This window comes from Musca autumnalis, unplaced genomic scaffold (genome assembly GCF_047663935.1).
Source record: "Musca autumnalis isolate F117 unplaced genomic scaffold, ASM4766393v1 scaffold_5, whole genome shotgun sequence".
NCBI classification, from domain to species: Eukaryota; Metazoa; Arthropoda; class Insecta; order Diptera; family Muscidae; genus Musca; species Musca autumnalis.
The window spans coordinates 154,225,056-154,242,160 of record NW_027412088.1 but is presented as its reverse complement, the minus strand read 5'-3'; the positions used below and the strand labels follow the sequence as shown (position 1 = coordinate 154,242,160).

Below are 17,105 nucleotides of genomic sequence, written 5' to 3'. Positions count from 1 at the left end.
CCCTCTTTCGAACTTAAACTACGTTTAGAGAAAATATTACGAGGTACAAAGTATGGACTAATCGATTTAGTCCAAACTTTGCTCAGTTCAAGAGATATCGCGTGTACCATGTCAGCGAATATTTTTGAACTTTAGTGGGGAGGTACCGGAAGTAGTTGCCTGGGCCATTTTATCAGGAAGTATGGACATGCCCTTTAAAAAACTTGTACCGTCGTCTCGGGGGAGGCTGAAACCCCTAGAGAGCGCGTCGCAGGTGGCGGATGGCGAATGCTTCCCATATGCGGACTGTGGCGGATTTAGCAATACTTCTCGCATATGGGTGGTAGGAGGGAAATCAAATACCTCCCGCGGACCAAACAGCACGGAGAGAAAACTTCGTAACAAATCATTGAGCAGCGTCTATTCCCACATTGGGCGGCTGCAAACAGCGTCTGAACTCCAGAGGAGCGGCTTATAATATAGAAGGACAACTTTAAACCCTTCAGAAGGCAACGGAAAACCACTGAAGTAATTATTTCCCTTGGAAAATCATACAATACAATATGCAAAACGAAAATCAAAATACACGGCCCTCAGTTCCGGCCAAACGAGGGTGCTAAGAATCCCCGGAGGTAAAAACAACAAGAAGCTGAAGATTGGAACGTGGAATGTCGGAAGTTTATACGAAGTTGGAAAATTGAACAATACCATTAATGAAATGAATAAGCTCCAAATTGATATACTTGGTGTCAGTGAAACATGGTGGACAGATGGAGGAGAGTTTAAATCCCAAAATGCTATGGTGTATCACTCAGGAAATATGGATGGAATACACAGGAAAGGTGTAGCTATTATAGTCAGAAAAGACATAGCCAATAGTGTAGCTGGCTCGATAGCGATGTCAGATAGAGTAATGATGATAAAAATCACAGGAAAACCATTAAATTTAAACATAATTCGAGTTTATGCCCCCACATGTGATGGAAATACCGATGAAGTTGAAAACTTCTATAATGACATCAACGAACTGATAAAAATGACGAAATCACATGAAATAACGATTATTCAAGGTGACTTTAATGCCAAAATTGGAAGCGAGAAGGTATATGGTATAACAGGAAAATATGGCTTGGGAGAAAGAAATGATTATGATAATAAGGAGGGCACACAAGGTAAAGTCCGTCTTATTGAGAAAAATCTTCTTAAGGCATTTACATAGGTGTTAAATATGTAGGATAACATGGGACAGCTTCGTCACTGTTATGCTTATGCCAGCGCCGATTTTATTGAACCTGCATAAAGATTACCAAAGAGAAATTTGTAGAACTTCGATTAACTCATAACTTTCCCTTGGATGATCTTTATGTAGCATCAATTTAATCGGCGGTTGCGAAAGCGCAACAGTGGCGATGATGCCCCATGCTACCATACATATGAACGCTGCTCTATCCTTTCTTTTAATTATTAAACAGAAAAACGCTAGTTAATGCTTCAAAAGACCTCACGTGTGGTACTGCTACGTAAGACCTATACCAATGTCATTAACACTATCTTTTTAGGACACTTTTTTTGGCTCAATGCCGTACTGGGGCAAAAACGTGTATAGTATTTCTATACCCTACTTTGTTCTGTGGTAAGCTTTAATTTCCGAACTTTTCATAATCTCCGCTATGAGAAGTTCCATTTAATGTGGGCGTGAATTGAATATGTGAATATATAAACTCAAATAACGGTAAAGTGGATTCACCAACATCCTAGCAGGGGCTTAAGTCATGTCAAAATTCAAAGCTAAATAATCATATGGCGAAGATAACAATTTCTGCACTGCTCTGAATATCCTTACAAAACCCCACAACGCAAAATATGACCCCAACTTTTAATTAGAAAAATTTAACTGCGCTTTAAAAAAAGGGTTTTGTGTTTTATCACTTTTTATTTTTAAGTCACACACATACAATAAGAGAGAATAAGAAGTGACCGTCATGGCATCGGTAGCCATGCTAAATTGACAGCATCCTAGCTGCACCACAACACCCTTGTATAATGACTTCTTACGTAACAAGATGTAGGCTCGATTTCCTTGCACTCATTATATATACTTTTTTGCTGGCTATTTTGTTGCAGATATATTCCTTGATGGCGAATGACATGTTTATTCATATCCTGAAATAAAACCACCAACATCTATGGCATGAATGTATTGGCCATTTAACTGCTAGAAATACATACATACACACTTGTCACTTTAGAAATTCCTGGGTTATGCATGCTGGAATGCTTGAAGACACTTGGTTGCGCCACATTCCTTTAAATAGCAGATTTTTTGTACACCTTAAACGCTTTACGTTTTGTATTCGCGACGAAATAATGTTTTCAGTTTCAAAATATATTTTAATTAAAATTAAAATATAATAATTGACATTTTTCTTCACATCGATATTCGTCGGTATGAGTTAACTATTTCTACAATCGGTAACATAAAGTTACAGAATAACACAATCGTTAATTCAACCGAATATTTTCTTTAACTACCGATGTCGGTTCGTTATTTAAAAAAGTTACAGAATCGCACTACTGAGGTGGAACAAGCTCTAACGTCTCTAAAAGACAAGAAAGCAACAGGGCCCGACGAAATCCCCTCAGAAATACTGAAATTAATAGATGGAAATAATATACTATTGATAGTGGAATTATTTAATTACATATATAATACAGGTCAATATCCATATGATTGGCTAATCTCAACCTTTATTGCAATACCGAAAAAATCAAATGCAAAAAAGTGTTGCGACTACAGACTAATTAGCTTGATGTGCCACATTTTAAAATTGTTTCTTAAAATTATTCATAAAAGGATATATGCCAAATGTGAAGCTGCTATGGGAAACTCTCAATTTGGGTTCAAAGAGGCTATGGGTACCCGAGAAGCCCTTCTCTCATTTACTTCAATTACTTGTTCAGAAATGTAGAGATGTGCAGAAGGACGTTTTTATATGTTTCATTGACTATGAAAAGGCTTTTGACAACGTCCAGCACGATAAATTAATGACTATTCTGAGAGACATTGGTATTGAAGAAAAATAAATAAGATGCATACAAAACCTGTACTGGAATCAGAAAGCCCGGATAGAAGTAAATGGCGAACTAACTGATGAAATATCAATATCTAAGGGGGTCAGGCAAGGATGCATCTTATCACCGCTGCTGTTCAACATATATTCACAAAAGATATTTCATGAATCGATTGAAACTGAACGAATAGGTATAAAAGTGCATGGAACATTAATAAATAATATACATTATGCTGATGACACCACACTAATAGCTGGAAGCCTATCAGGATTGCAAAAATTATTAGATAGACTTACATGCGTAAGTTTTGCAGTTTTCGTTTTTATGTGATATTTTGTCTTGTAGATATATACATATTTTCGTTGATTCAGAATGTCAGAATATGGTATGGGAAAACTTTCTGGCGTTTAGGTAAAATTTAGAGTTTTCATGTATTCTAGAGCCTATAATAAATTTTTTTGGCGAACAAATTTGTAGAATATTTTGGTCTGATAGAAGATTTTAAAGATTTGTGGAAAAAGGGGCCAAAAAGATTCCTTTTATGACTCACACGAGGGCTATTTTTTTTAAGAAAAATATTCCTCGTATTCTTTTCAGTAAATTTGCCAAAGACACCATATAACTAAAGTGCAAAAATTCCATGTAATCTTAACTCAAATATTTCCAAAACTGTAAAAATTGGTAGAAGCTTGCACACCCCAATATTAGTTTCTTGGCTTTTTTGGCAAAATTGATACCGATATTTCCTTGGTATGTAATGCAAACAGAGATTTCTGCTTGTTTGGTGGCTTATAGTGAAATTTAGTGGAGAACATTTTTGTCTTTGACGCCATTCTTCTAAAATTATGTTTTGTATGACAATTTTGCCAAAACTCACATGAAGTACGACCTTAACCCTAAAATTTGTTTTTAATTTTGCATATTTCTGGAGATTAGTAAAAATTAATGGCGAACAAATTTGTAGAATATTTTGATTTGATACGATCACATTTTATAGGAGAAGGGACCAAAAAGACCCCTTTAATGACCGTCTGAAGGTTTAGGAATGAAACCAGCAACCCGATAAACATAAGAACCAAAGGTAATTTTTGGAGTTTTGGGCAGATTTTTCGTAAAATTGGCCACTGTGCGGCGCACAGTGGTTCAGAAATTGATTTTCCTGTTGTCACCGAAAACAGAAAAATAGATCAAAATATTGAAAGTTGTGGGCGTGGCATGCTCCTAAAGACGAAGAATGTTTCCCAATTTTGGAAAATACGTAATTTTTGCAAATTTCTGGAGAAAGAAATAGCTAGTTCTCAGAAACAATAACAGATATTGTTTTCATTGTGGTTTTTGTTAAGCAGGTGGGATTGTTACCTTTAAGAGTCGTTTTAACAAATTACCGTAGCATTTACACGAAGTGAGCTATTTTATTTTTCCTCAGGTACTAAATTATAGTGAAATTCCAAGTTTGGTGGACTAGCACTTTTAGGGAACAGGTTGGGACAATGTGCTGTTTTCACAGAATGAGAGTGTCCCGTTCGGTCCGTTTAACACTTTTTTACATTTTTTGAAATTACATACCGTTTCCCATAAAAATTATAGCTTTTTCACACAAATGGACATTTTTTAACATATGAGTTTTTATAAGAGTTTTATGAAAACCCAAGGAGTATTTTTTTACAATTTTGGAAAAAAATTAAAATTTTTTTTGAAAAAAATTTTCACAAAAAAAAATTAATTTCTATATTTTTATGGTTTGTTTATTGGGGTTTGGCCTTTTCATATCCTCAGCATTTATGCTAACGAGGGTATATGGGAAATGTTGCCAATTATTTCATATTCCATTTCCAAAAAATTGATTTTTTTCTTTTTGCGCTACATTAACGATTTTTGGTACATAGGTTAAGAAAAAATTCCCCAGTATAAATCCGCTCGCGAGCAAATTATCACTAAGTGACGTCATTAATTAGATTGCATAATATTTGTAAAATGTTACTCAGCATTCGCGGAATTTAAAAAAAATTGACAAAATCTTAGATGTAAACAGAATTTTTTGAAAATATAGGTCCATTTACCCGTCAAAAATTAAAAAAAAAACAGTTTTAAATAAAGATTCCACGGGGAATCAAATGAGACCAAACTTATAATCATCGGGATAGTAGTTAGGATATTATAGCCAAAATATGCACATATTTGTGTTACAAAAATAAATTTTGGTTTGGAATAATAGTTTTCACATGCATTCTAGAGTTGAAAATATTGAAAAAATTCTATAGGAGTACTTCTTTTATTTTTCTTGAAACTCCCAAGAAAATGGGCGGATTTTGCTTTATCTACATTCACATAGAAGGTTTCCCATTGAGGATGACGAAATAAATCATTAGACTTCTTAAACGGAAATAGAGTTCAAATAAACCGCTTTAACCCAGCAAAATTTGAAGGAAGGTGTTTCGTGCGATGACGTGATTTCATCACATCTTTTGCATTGGTTCAAACGATGTCGTGAAAGATCCGATCTTTTCATTAGCATTTGAACCAATGCAAAGGAAGTCGTGAAAGATCCGATCTTTTCATCAGCATTTGAACCCATGCAAAGGAAGTCGTGAAAGATCCGATCTTTTCATCAGACTTTGAACCCATTCCACCGATCCAATAGAGATGAATTTTGTGTTTTTATTTATACACATTTTATCTAAATATATAAGATTAATTACTTACTATAGGCTTGATGTTGTCGGACACTCGAAATCGCAACCAACGTTGTTAAAACTCTCGTCGTAATGATAATGTCATTGCAAAGGGTTGATGAAAATGATATGCCAAAGCATTGCACAGTGGATCCACTTGTATGGAGAAAGTGGCCAAAAATATTTAGAGTGTAAAAATCAAGCCAAATCGCCGGTTACAGCTTTGTGCTGCTGCGAAGAGTGTTTTAAGAAACCACGAGCGTGACATTCTCCCCCCTTTCCCCTCTGAAGGGGGTATACGGTAAGAATTGTTTTATGCCGTTAATACAAAATGACATGAACAAAGGTCGCGATTATCTTATGATGCAAAAATAAGTTTGGGGAAACAAAACAATCTCCAAAACAACATAAAATCCAACCAATTTAGCGGATTAAAAAACCAACATTTTTGCCTGAAAATTGTTAAAATTTTTAATATAGATCTTATAGCGTTTTTCCTCGAAGACACATACCGCCCACGTAAGTCATATATGGAAGAAGAATTCTTGACCTTTCCATTGATGCCAATTATATTAATGTACGCGGTCAGATAACAAAGTTATACCCTAATATATCCATAGAAATAATATTCTAGGGCTGCCTTATTCTGCGACCCACCATTTATAGTCTGGCACTAGATGGCAGCTGATTTTAATACTGAATAATCTTAAACCTATGACCTACTTTGGAAAATTATTCCCGAGGTGGGCACTGGTGGGCATCATGACTAAAACCTTAGGTCAAATTTAAGTTTATGATCGAATTGGCATTACAAAATACACTAAGAAAATATGCAGCTAACTAGAATTCAACAACACGCTAAAACACTATTTTTTAATGAAAACTAAGCTATTACTTCCTAATTCAAAACCCACTATAATATTTTACTATACCTATTGGTTTCGCGATATTTTGAATATATTGAATTGCACTTAAAATATAAGTTGTACTCACAACAAAAAATATTAGTCAAATGTTCCGACTTTTGAAGCTATTCTTAAAAAGATCGCGTTCGAATGAAACAAAAACTAATATATTTTTAAAAAGGTCCATGTCATAGCTGTCAGAGTTGCCAGATGTTGTACCAAAATTTTGACATTAATTTTTTTATTTTTGGCCAATGGGTGGATCCACTGTGCATTGCACTATACGTAATTTGCCCTGTTTTTGAGGCAAAAAGTCGATTTTGGAACTTTTAATAATAATAATTTTTTAGTTGGCATTGAAAAAAGAACATGCCAAAATTTTTTAATACGAATGACATTTTTCAAAATGGCGTCATTATCGCGGTTTAAATTGCAGTCAAAGTGAGAATTTCGAAGAAGAACTAAAAAAATATATATTGTAAAGCATATTTCAATGTACTTAAAACCGCGGAAAAATAAACCAAATATAAATATATGTAAAATGGAATAGATTGGCAATTGAGAGAGGAATTTATTTCATATATAATATTGCTTAAACATTTTGGGTAGCGACCAAAAAACACAAAAAGTCAGAAATAAATATTTTATTTTTCTTAAACTCACTTCATATAGACTTATACTAAATTGGCCGTGTTTGGCCGTGATTTTGCCACCTAGAACACATTACTGAAAGTCTTCTGCATTGGTATTACTAGGTTTCAAAACCCGATTTTGCCCGTTTTTTGATATTTATGAGATTTTATTAGGTTACTTCTCAATAAAAAGTCTTAAAATTGTGGAAGTTTGGTTTGAGGAAATGAATAATAAATGTAAAAAATATTTACAATTTCATTGCAAGTAAAAAAAGTAATGGAGACAAATTGTTCGGTATATCGGTGGTTTTCTATAAACGGTGCGGCAGTAGTAAGCTTTATTTTATCTCTCTATTACATATTAATCATTGATACGGTTTAAAGGAGTACTAAACTCGTCTTTATTAACATATATTCAAAAAATATACAAAACTGTAGTAACAATTCGTTGGAAAATCTACTCGCGGGGACAAAATTTGTGTTACTTACTACCGTGACCGTTTTCATCAGTTTGTTGTGTATAAGAAAACTTATGAAAATGGCATTGGAAAAAATAGCTTTGTTCGTTATATACGTAGTTGCTTATAACCGTTGTTCCTTATATCCGAATTTATCTGTAAAAATCTTTGTTTTATCTCACTTTTACACATAAATAATTTAAAAGGTTAAAAAATCCTTTAATTCCGCTTTTATTAATTTTTGTCTCAAAAACAGGGCAAATTACCTATTGTGCATTGGTGTAAATTACATGCTTTGGATCCAAATATAAATAGCATCTTTTGGGGTCCACGCTCATATAAAATTCATCGATGAAGATGCTAAAAAGATGACATGTCTGATCACTTGCACCCATGATTGAATGGCATCTTTGGCATCGAACATTTTGCTGGGAACTTATATGCATTATTAAAATATGTGTAAATCGCGTAATTATCAAAATCGTTTTGCCCGCATGTGATTTTCATGTACAGCAAGACCATATCTTTTAATTTGTATATATTTTTCGAAATATAACTTGGATGCTTAGATGTAGCATCGGCTGCATCTAAGCATTAAAAAACCTATAAAACATCTCTAATTTGCGCAAGGTGCAATAAATTTTGTTCCGCATCCGGTTTCAGTGTCACCACGAAAGTCTACATCGATATATATCTATTTCAAGGCGATCAATCAGGAACCGTGGATGTAGCATCACACACTATTTTTTGGGATAAAAATTTTTAAATTTCTGTTTCCACAACAACGAAGATGCTGCACTAGCTTTTTCATAATACGCGAATAAAATACACGATAAAATCGCAATATTTTCGAAAACAATTTTAGGTGATTTTCCTACCTTGGAATTTCTGATATCTCGCGTTTTAGTAGATGGAATTTCACGAGTAAAGATTTATTAGATCCGCAACGTAAAAATCTAAAATTTGCGATCAAGTACGAGTAAATCAAATGACAGTTGTAAAAATTATGCCCGAAAAATATGATTTTTAGAAAAATGTTCGCACAAAATTTTCGTATTTGGATGCAGATTTCTGTGAAGCTGTGTAGGCTACATTCACGACACATATATCAAATAACTCAGAATCGCGAGATCTACAATCCTATATAAGATTTTTTGCGGAACGAAATTAGAAGAAAATTTCAAAAAACACTTAAAATCTGGCTTCAAAATGTCAGCATCATTTAATGGTAGACGCAGATCAAATTTTGAAAAGTTATACAGTAGTGAGATGATCCTTATTTAGTTGCCTTCTACTTTTACTTTGACGGGAAAATCGTGAAAAGTGTGGTTTAATCAAAAATCGAGAGAAAACAAAAAAAGACACGTTGGCTTCAACCCATTTTTACCCATTATTTAACATAAATGTAGCCACAGCTTACACGCAAATTAACTTTTAAGGCCAATATGTTTTGCCAAGTCTAAAAACATTTCATTTTATCCGAAAGCATTTAATTTGTATAATATTCAACCACATTTCGCGAGTTATTAAAGGCTAAACCTTGGCTTCAACTATGTTAAATTTTCAAAAATATTGCCCATATACACTTTCATACGGGCAAAATGTGCCTCATCGAAATAATGGTTTTAGACCCCAAGTATGTTTGGACGAAATGTGTTTCAGACAATTTGGAGTTGATTTAGCCATGTCCGTCCGTCTGTCTGGCTGGCTGGCTGCAGCGCACGATAACTCTCGAACGGATCAACCGATTCTGTTCAAAATTTGGCTTTCGTAATATTTTGTCCAAACTTAGTTTTAGTTCGATGATGTGTTATATCGGTCCACTCCTTCCGGTACCTCCCCCACAAAAGTTCGAAAATGTTCGGAAAATTTGTGTGCACGATAACTCTCACGGTGCTCTTGAAACAATTTTAAATGGAAGGTGCTTACACCTTGGAAGTTTTTGCGAATTCTGAAACTACAATGTTCATAGATGAGAAAAATCGAAAAACAAAAAAAAAAAAAAAAATCACCGGAGCGCTTTTTAAATAAATCGCGATTTAAGTTGACATTTTTAGGTGTTGTTTAGGTTTTCACAATTTTGCTTAGAAACCGCAAGTCCTATCAAAATGGGACTTAAGAAAATATTGTAGCTATGAAAACTCTCTAATAGATTGACCTCTATGATATTCTCGTCGGTTTTACCGTTTTTGAGATATAGAAGTTCAAATTGGGACAATTCAAATTCAAATTCAATTCAATTCTGTATCGCCCCCTTATAAAACAATGTCATGAAGGGTGCGCCTTAACTAACTTTTGATGAAAACCGCTTACACAGGGGAAGTTTTTGTGAATTCTGAAACAGCAGTGTTCACAGATGAGAAAAATCCAAAACAAGAAAAAATCGCTGTAGGGGTTTTAAATAAATCGCGGTCAAAATTCACATTTTTAGGTGTATTTTAGGTTTTCACGATTTTGCTTGGAAACCGCAAGTCCAATCGAAATGGAGCTAAAGAAAATGTTGTAGCTGTAAAAATGTTCTACGGGATTGACGTTTATCATTTGTTCCCAGTCTGTACCATTTTTGAGATAAAGAAGCTCAGTTTACATTTTTAGGTTTTTTTGTTAGGGTTTCGCGATTTTGCTTGAATACGGTAAGTTTTATTGATATGAGACCTGAGAAAATCTTAAAGCTGTGAAAATTCTGTACAAGACTGGCTTAAGTAACTTATCCTAAGTTGTACCATTTTTTTTAGATAAATAAGTTTAAGTTGGGAATTTGCAGTCATGACATTGTTTTATAAGGGGGCGATACTGAATTGAACTGAATTTGAATTGTCCCAATTTGAACTTCTATATCTCAAAAACGGTAAAACCGGCGAGAATACCTTAGAGGTCAATCTTGTAGAGAATTTTCATAGCTACAATATTTTTTTAAGTCCCATTTTGATAGGACTTGCGGTTTCTTAACAAAATCGTGAAAACCTAAACAACCCTTAAAAATGTCAACTTAAATCGAGATTTATGTAAAAAGCGCTCCGGCGATTTTTGCTTTGTTTTTGGATTTTTCTCATCTATAAACATTGTAGTTTCAGAATCCGCAATAACTTCCGAGGTGTAAGCACCTTCCATTTAAAATTGTTTCAAGAGCACCGTGCTCTTGAAGGGAGTAACCGATTTGGCCCATACTTTGCACATCGTGAAATTTCTACCAGAATTTCAATCAGTCCACTCCATCGGGTTTGAATATGGACTATATTTGATCACTCATACACATCAAAATATTCGTCGGAGACCTTATAAAGTATATCAGCAAAAATGTCTAAAATCGTCTTTTCCATTTCAAAAAAATCAAAAAAAAATTTTGATACTACATCTATGATTTTTGGTACATAGATTAAGAAAAAAATCGTCATTCCAAATCTGTTTTCGTTACCAACTTTGATTGTTGCGCGCAAAAGATATGACCGTTTTAATTATGCTAATTACAAAAAATTCTAAAAAAATTGCGGCTTAATATAGTAAGCTGTTATATCCAATTGTCGTTAACTGAATTCGCACCCTTTGAGAATATGCAAAAAAAAATCAAAAAGTTTCAATGGATTCGCGAAAAATTAAATTTGTTAAATAATTTCACGTATTTACAAACATATTTTTGAAACAATAGCGCTTATACTTACAAAAATATATATAAAAAAATTATAGCAGCATCCAGACATTGTGAGGAATAAAATGAAACCTAAGTCGTGAAGTTTGGAGCTACAGTATTCGTGTTATTTGCAAAAATACAATGAAAATGTGACAAAAAAAATAAAAATTATGTTATTCTAATTTTATTTTTTTATGGTTTTATAGGAAATGTTGAAGAAAAAATGATTGAGTTCTTCGTCATTTTCGTCCAAATTTCACGCAATAATGAAGATATTCCGTTGCAACAACTTTTTCACTTATAGTTTTCCTATTGGCGAATATTTTTAGAACCTTATATTAAATCACAAGGAATTCCAATTGTGGCATAACATTAAAATAATGTTATATTGAATATACAACATTTGAAACGCATAGAAACCGCGTAATAGTGGAAATCACAAGATGCGCATCCGATTTTCCAAAACAGCGAATCAATCCCTCTTATTTGATATACACTTTGTGAAATTCCATTTGACGACCACGATGTAGCATCAGTTGCATGTTAGGATGCAAAAAACAGTAAAATGCCCATAATTTCCACGAAGTACATTTGCATTTTATGCGCATCCGATTTCAATGATAGCCATTAAAAAATACATCATCCTATGTCATTTCAATGCGATCCATCAAGAACCGTGGATGTAGCATCGCACTCAGTTTTTAGAAAAAAATCTATTATATCTCCGGATTCGCGAACGTTTTTCAATATCTGTTTTCGCACATTTTAAATATGCGTTTCGCTCTATTTATCTAAGCAGGAATAACACATCTAAAACGCGTCTAAATACGCGATATTTTCAAAAATATTTTTTGCATATTTTCGAAATTTGAGGGGTATCATATCCGCCGATTTAGTGGATGGATTTAGACGCGCAAAGGCTTGTTAGATTCAGAACGTAAAAAAACTAAATTCACGCGGGTTTCCACTGAAATCGAAAGGCATTTGTAAGTTTTGAATCCAAAAAACTGGTTTTTAAAAAAAAAATTATGCACAAAAATTTCGACTTTAAGCTGAGATTGTTGTGAACCTTTGAAGGCTACACGCCCGAGTTATACATCAAAAAATGCGTAATCGCGAGTACTACAATGTCATAATCAGTTTTTAAACGAGTACAGTTGCGCGTTCCGATTAGAGCAAAAATTCAAAAAACCCAATTTTTCAGTCTTCAAAATGTCAGCATCCGTTTGAGATTGATGCGGTGGTTATATTAAAAAATCATACATTAGAAGCTTCATCTCTGAAGTGAATTCTTTAACTTCTTCTTTGAACATTATACTCTACATTGAATTGTAAAGCCACTAATTGAAAATTGACTTAAAAAAACTCGTTTCCTTCAACGATTTTTTTCTATTTTTTTACATTAATATGACCACAGCTTCCGCTCAAATTATAATTTTAAGAAATCCATCGGTGAATCGTGCTAAAACAGTTTATTTTACCTAAATGCGTTCAAAAGTTATGGTATATTACAACAATTCGCGAGATACAATACCCCATACCTCAGTTTCAACAGAAGTAAATTTTCTACAAAAAGGCCGATATACATATGTATATTCTTGATCAGCATACAATTCTGAGTCGATATAATAATAACGAGTCACACCGAAATGGCTGAAATATGGTATTCGCTCTTCGTTAGGGGTATACAACTTTCTATAACCTCCTTAGAATGGTAGCTCCCAATTTGCGGTATTTTGAAGGTTGTAGCATCAATATCCCACCGAAATGACCTGATGCGCTTCGCTACCCCGCAGCACATTTACTTGTAGGCCCAATTCCGTCACACATTCCAAATTTCATTGAAATCGGACACATAGCGTTTCTGGTGCATCAAATACATGAAATCAAACGAAAATTTGTATGTAATCTATATCCAAATCTGAACCGATTTCGATATTTTTTGGCACATTTAGTTATAGGCCAAATTCCGTCACACATTCCGAATTTCATTGAAATCGGACATATATATTTAAATCTGAACCGATTTCGATTTATTTTGGCACATTTATTGTAGGCCAAATTTCGTCACACATTTCAAATTTGGAGACTGTATCTGTAACCGTTCTATAGATATTTGCAAAGTTTACATTTTTTGTAGGTACCACCGATTCTGATGCTGTATCTCCGGATTCGAGCGGAATTTCAAATCTTTTAATAACCTATGTTACTTTCAGTCGATATAGTAATATACCCCGAAAATTCCAGAAAGATTGGCTCAGCGGTTTTTGTGTCCATAAATTTCAAACAAACAAACAAACAAACATACAAATATTTTTCTACTTTATATATACACCATTTTCACGTGTAATTCGAAGAATTTCAGTTGTAATTTGATTATTTCATTCGAAATTTGAAGCATTTCATTTGTAATTTGAGAATTCCAATTGAATTTCACTTGTAATTTGAGTATTCCAATTGAAATTCGATTTTTTTTCATTTGTAATTCGAATATTTCCATTTGTAATTTGAAATTTTCGATTTATAAATCAAAATTTTTCTTTTGTAATTTCAACTGGAAATATTCAAATTACAAATGAAAGAATTCAAATTACAAATGAAAAAATTCGAATTACAAATGAAATAATTCAAATTACAAATGAAAAATTTCGCACATTGCACATTGGAATTCTCAAATTACAAATGAAATAATTCGAAATTCAATTGGAATTCTCAAATTACAAGTGAAATATTTCGTATTTAAACTGAAATTATTCGAATTACATGTGAAAATGGTGTAGATTTTAACTAAATACTGAATTGAACAATGCTTAGAAAATTGCTTGCTTCGATAAATGTAACGAATTAATAGAAAAATCATATTAATTAATTAAAGTTCTATGTCTACATACCTTTTAGGGCGAATGAGTATGAATCCAAATATTTAGAATGTATCCAATTTTTAGGTTTCACTAATATGCGTTGAACACTTTCACAAGCAGCAAACAAATTTGGAACGTTTTTATTTCACTTGTATTTTTCTCTGATAATTTATGCGTATCGCTAGGTATACGCAATTTTATCACAGATATCTAACAACCACACCTCTTTTTTCTCAATAAGCAAATCTTTTTTGTGGCTTCTTGTCACTTAATGTCAAGCACTGTTGTTGTGGTTGTTGCTGTTTATTCGATAATGTCAATTGTTTATTGATTAAAGTTTTTCTCTTGCACAAATTGTTGAACATAAAAAACAATTCAAGTTTAACGAATTTCAATTTGAGACTATTGTTTGATAGATGTGGTAGGGCTTTTTGTGATTTTAAGGCGGCAGTGGGTGGCGACGATGAATATCTAACTCTCATAACTTTACCCATCCAGGTGATGCGTAACTGGGATCTGGTAGATCGATTGGGTGATACTAAGCAACAATGGCTTCAACAAATGTTCGTTTTTTTATTAAAACTGAATTTTTATTTTCAATTGCAATGTAGAACCTTTAGAAGAGCTTAAGAAAGTGCTAAGTTTCAGACATGACCGAGCGATAACGTGTTTCCTGTAATTTTTAACACTTCACATTAATGAATGTTGCTGGTAATTTTATTTCAAAATATTCTGTAGATGATCCTGTGAAAGTAGGTCAATCACAATACACAATTTATTTTTAAATTCGCAAATTATTTTTATTTATTTTTTTAACGCCAAATATTGTTTTCTTCCTATTCTACTATTCTATATTTAGCAGATATTTGTTGTTTTGTTGTATTTTTTGCCCTTTGCAGACTTTCATAAATTCAAAGCGATTTTTCCGATTTTCCACTGAAACCGATTTTATTTCAAGACGTTTTTATAGGAATCTCCTCGTTGGATACTCAATTACAGACTGAACTGAACGTACCATCCGTTCAATGGTTTTTATAGATGTGTTCTTCTGTGCTTTGTTGTTTGGAAAACATTTTAAGGGAGAGAGAACAACAGGCAGGCAGTAACCGATTGACGATCAACGGCAATATATTAGCCAGAAGCAGTATAGAAATTATTCTCTTTCATTTAAACGGCGAATTTGCCACCCAACTGGCGATGTTTGTTCCCATGTATGTGCATATGAATGTTTGTATGCACGTCTGATAATTAAGATCGAGAATATTTTCCACATCCATACGAGTTAATCAGTCAGGGAATTTTGTTCGCTCTACAATGTTTGCTGGGGAGAGTGATTTTTGCGCTATGGAAATTCTTTGTTTTGGTGGGTTGTTGTTTGTTTGGCGCTCGCTTATCATTGCAAAAATTTCTATTGCTCCATATTTTTGCTTTTTGTTTAAAGAGGGTATATGAAGAAAAGACAAAATTTTTTAGTTTTCCATAAAAAAAAATTTTTAAATTTTTTTTTAAGCTACATGAAAGATTTTTGGTACATAGATTGGGAAAAAAATCCCATTCTTAAATCTGTTCGAGATACTAATTTTGGTTGTTGCGCGCAAAAGTTATGGCGGTTTCAATTCTGATAAAAAGAAAAAAATCTTTAAAAGACTTTAATCATTATATTGAGAAACTCTCTTAATTAGGGGCTCCCTACGTAATATATGATTACTGAGGCCCCATAACATTAGTGAAAAAGTTTTAAGTTTTCGCGGAAATTGAGAAAGAGTTAAAAAATTGGTACTTTGCAACTTGTTTTGGTACTTGTGCGCTGTTTACGCATCCTAAAAATATTTAAAAAAATATGTACGTAATCTAAACATCGCGATGATTCAAATGAAACCAAAACTATACAAATCCGTTTAATGGTTCGCATATTATATCAAAAACAAAAAGATATATTGAGGAAATTTATAAAAAATTTTGTAAGAGAAAATATTTATTAAAATTTATTTTGTGAGTTAGTTGAAAAAATGTAGGAAACATTTGTCGGAGTTATTCTTCTATTTTAGAGAAATTTCACGCAAAAAATCGAATTTTTTATTCTAATCACTTCTCGAATACACACTAACATCTAACGGAAGATATGGGTTTCGTTCAAATAAATGTTGGGTTCTTTTAATGGGGTATACTCTTGAAATAAAACTGTATCGAGTAATGTTCTTTTTGAAATGCGTGTAAATCGCGAAATCCTCAAAATCACTTGATGCGCATGCGGTTTACCAATACAGCGAATTCTTCTCTTTTAATTTGTACACATTTGCTAGGATTTACTTTGGCCGCTAAGATGTAGCATCATCTGCAGTTTAGTGTGCAACAAACTGTATAACGCTTATAATTTACACAAAGTGCATACACTTTTTATGCGCATCCGATTTCACTATCATCCATGAAAAAATACATCGATCTAAACCTATTTCGATAAAATCCATCAAGAACCGTGGATGTAGCATCACACACTATTTTTGGGATAAATCGGATACAGCTCCCATGCCACTAAATTTTTAAAACCACTGTTTTCGCAAAACCGCGAATTATGTGTCAGTTTTTTCATTGAAAAGGAAACGATCCACAGAAAACGCGATTTAATCCGCGATATTTTCAAAAACATTTTTCGCAAATTTTTCAATTTTTGCAGTAGCCATTTCCGCCGTTCTAGTAGATGGATTTTTACGATCTGTGATTCATATGATCCGGATCGTCGAAAAACTAAAATATCGCGGGGTACCAGCACACTCAAAACGATATTGTAAATACTGTACCCAAAAAATAGGTTTTTTAGAAAAAATATCGCACTAAATTTTGGCCTTTGGCAGTAGATTACTCTGCTGCTGTGTGGGCTACATACTCAATATACATATC

General features: G+C 33.3%; 1 protein-coding gene across 1 annotated transcript in view; it reads right to left on the bottom strand.

Moving 5' to 3' along the window:
• The window catches only part of Slc45-1 (Solute carrier family 45 member 1), a 65,891-nt gene extending 50,546 nt beyond the window's left edge, over positions 1-15,345 (bottom strand). The window contains exon 1 of the mRNA XM_073954998.1: positions 14,238-15,345. The gene's annotated coding sequence lies outside the window, so the exon portion shown is untranslated. The remainder of the gene's footprint in view (positions 1-14,237) is intronic.
• Positions 15,346-17,105: the final 1,760 nt, after the last annotated feature.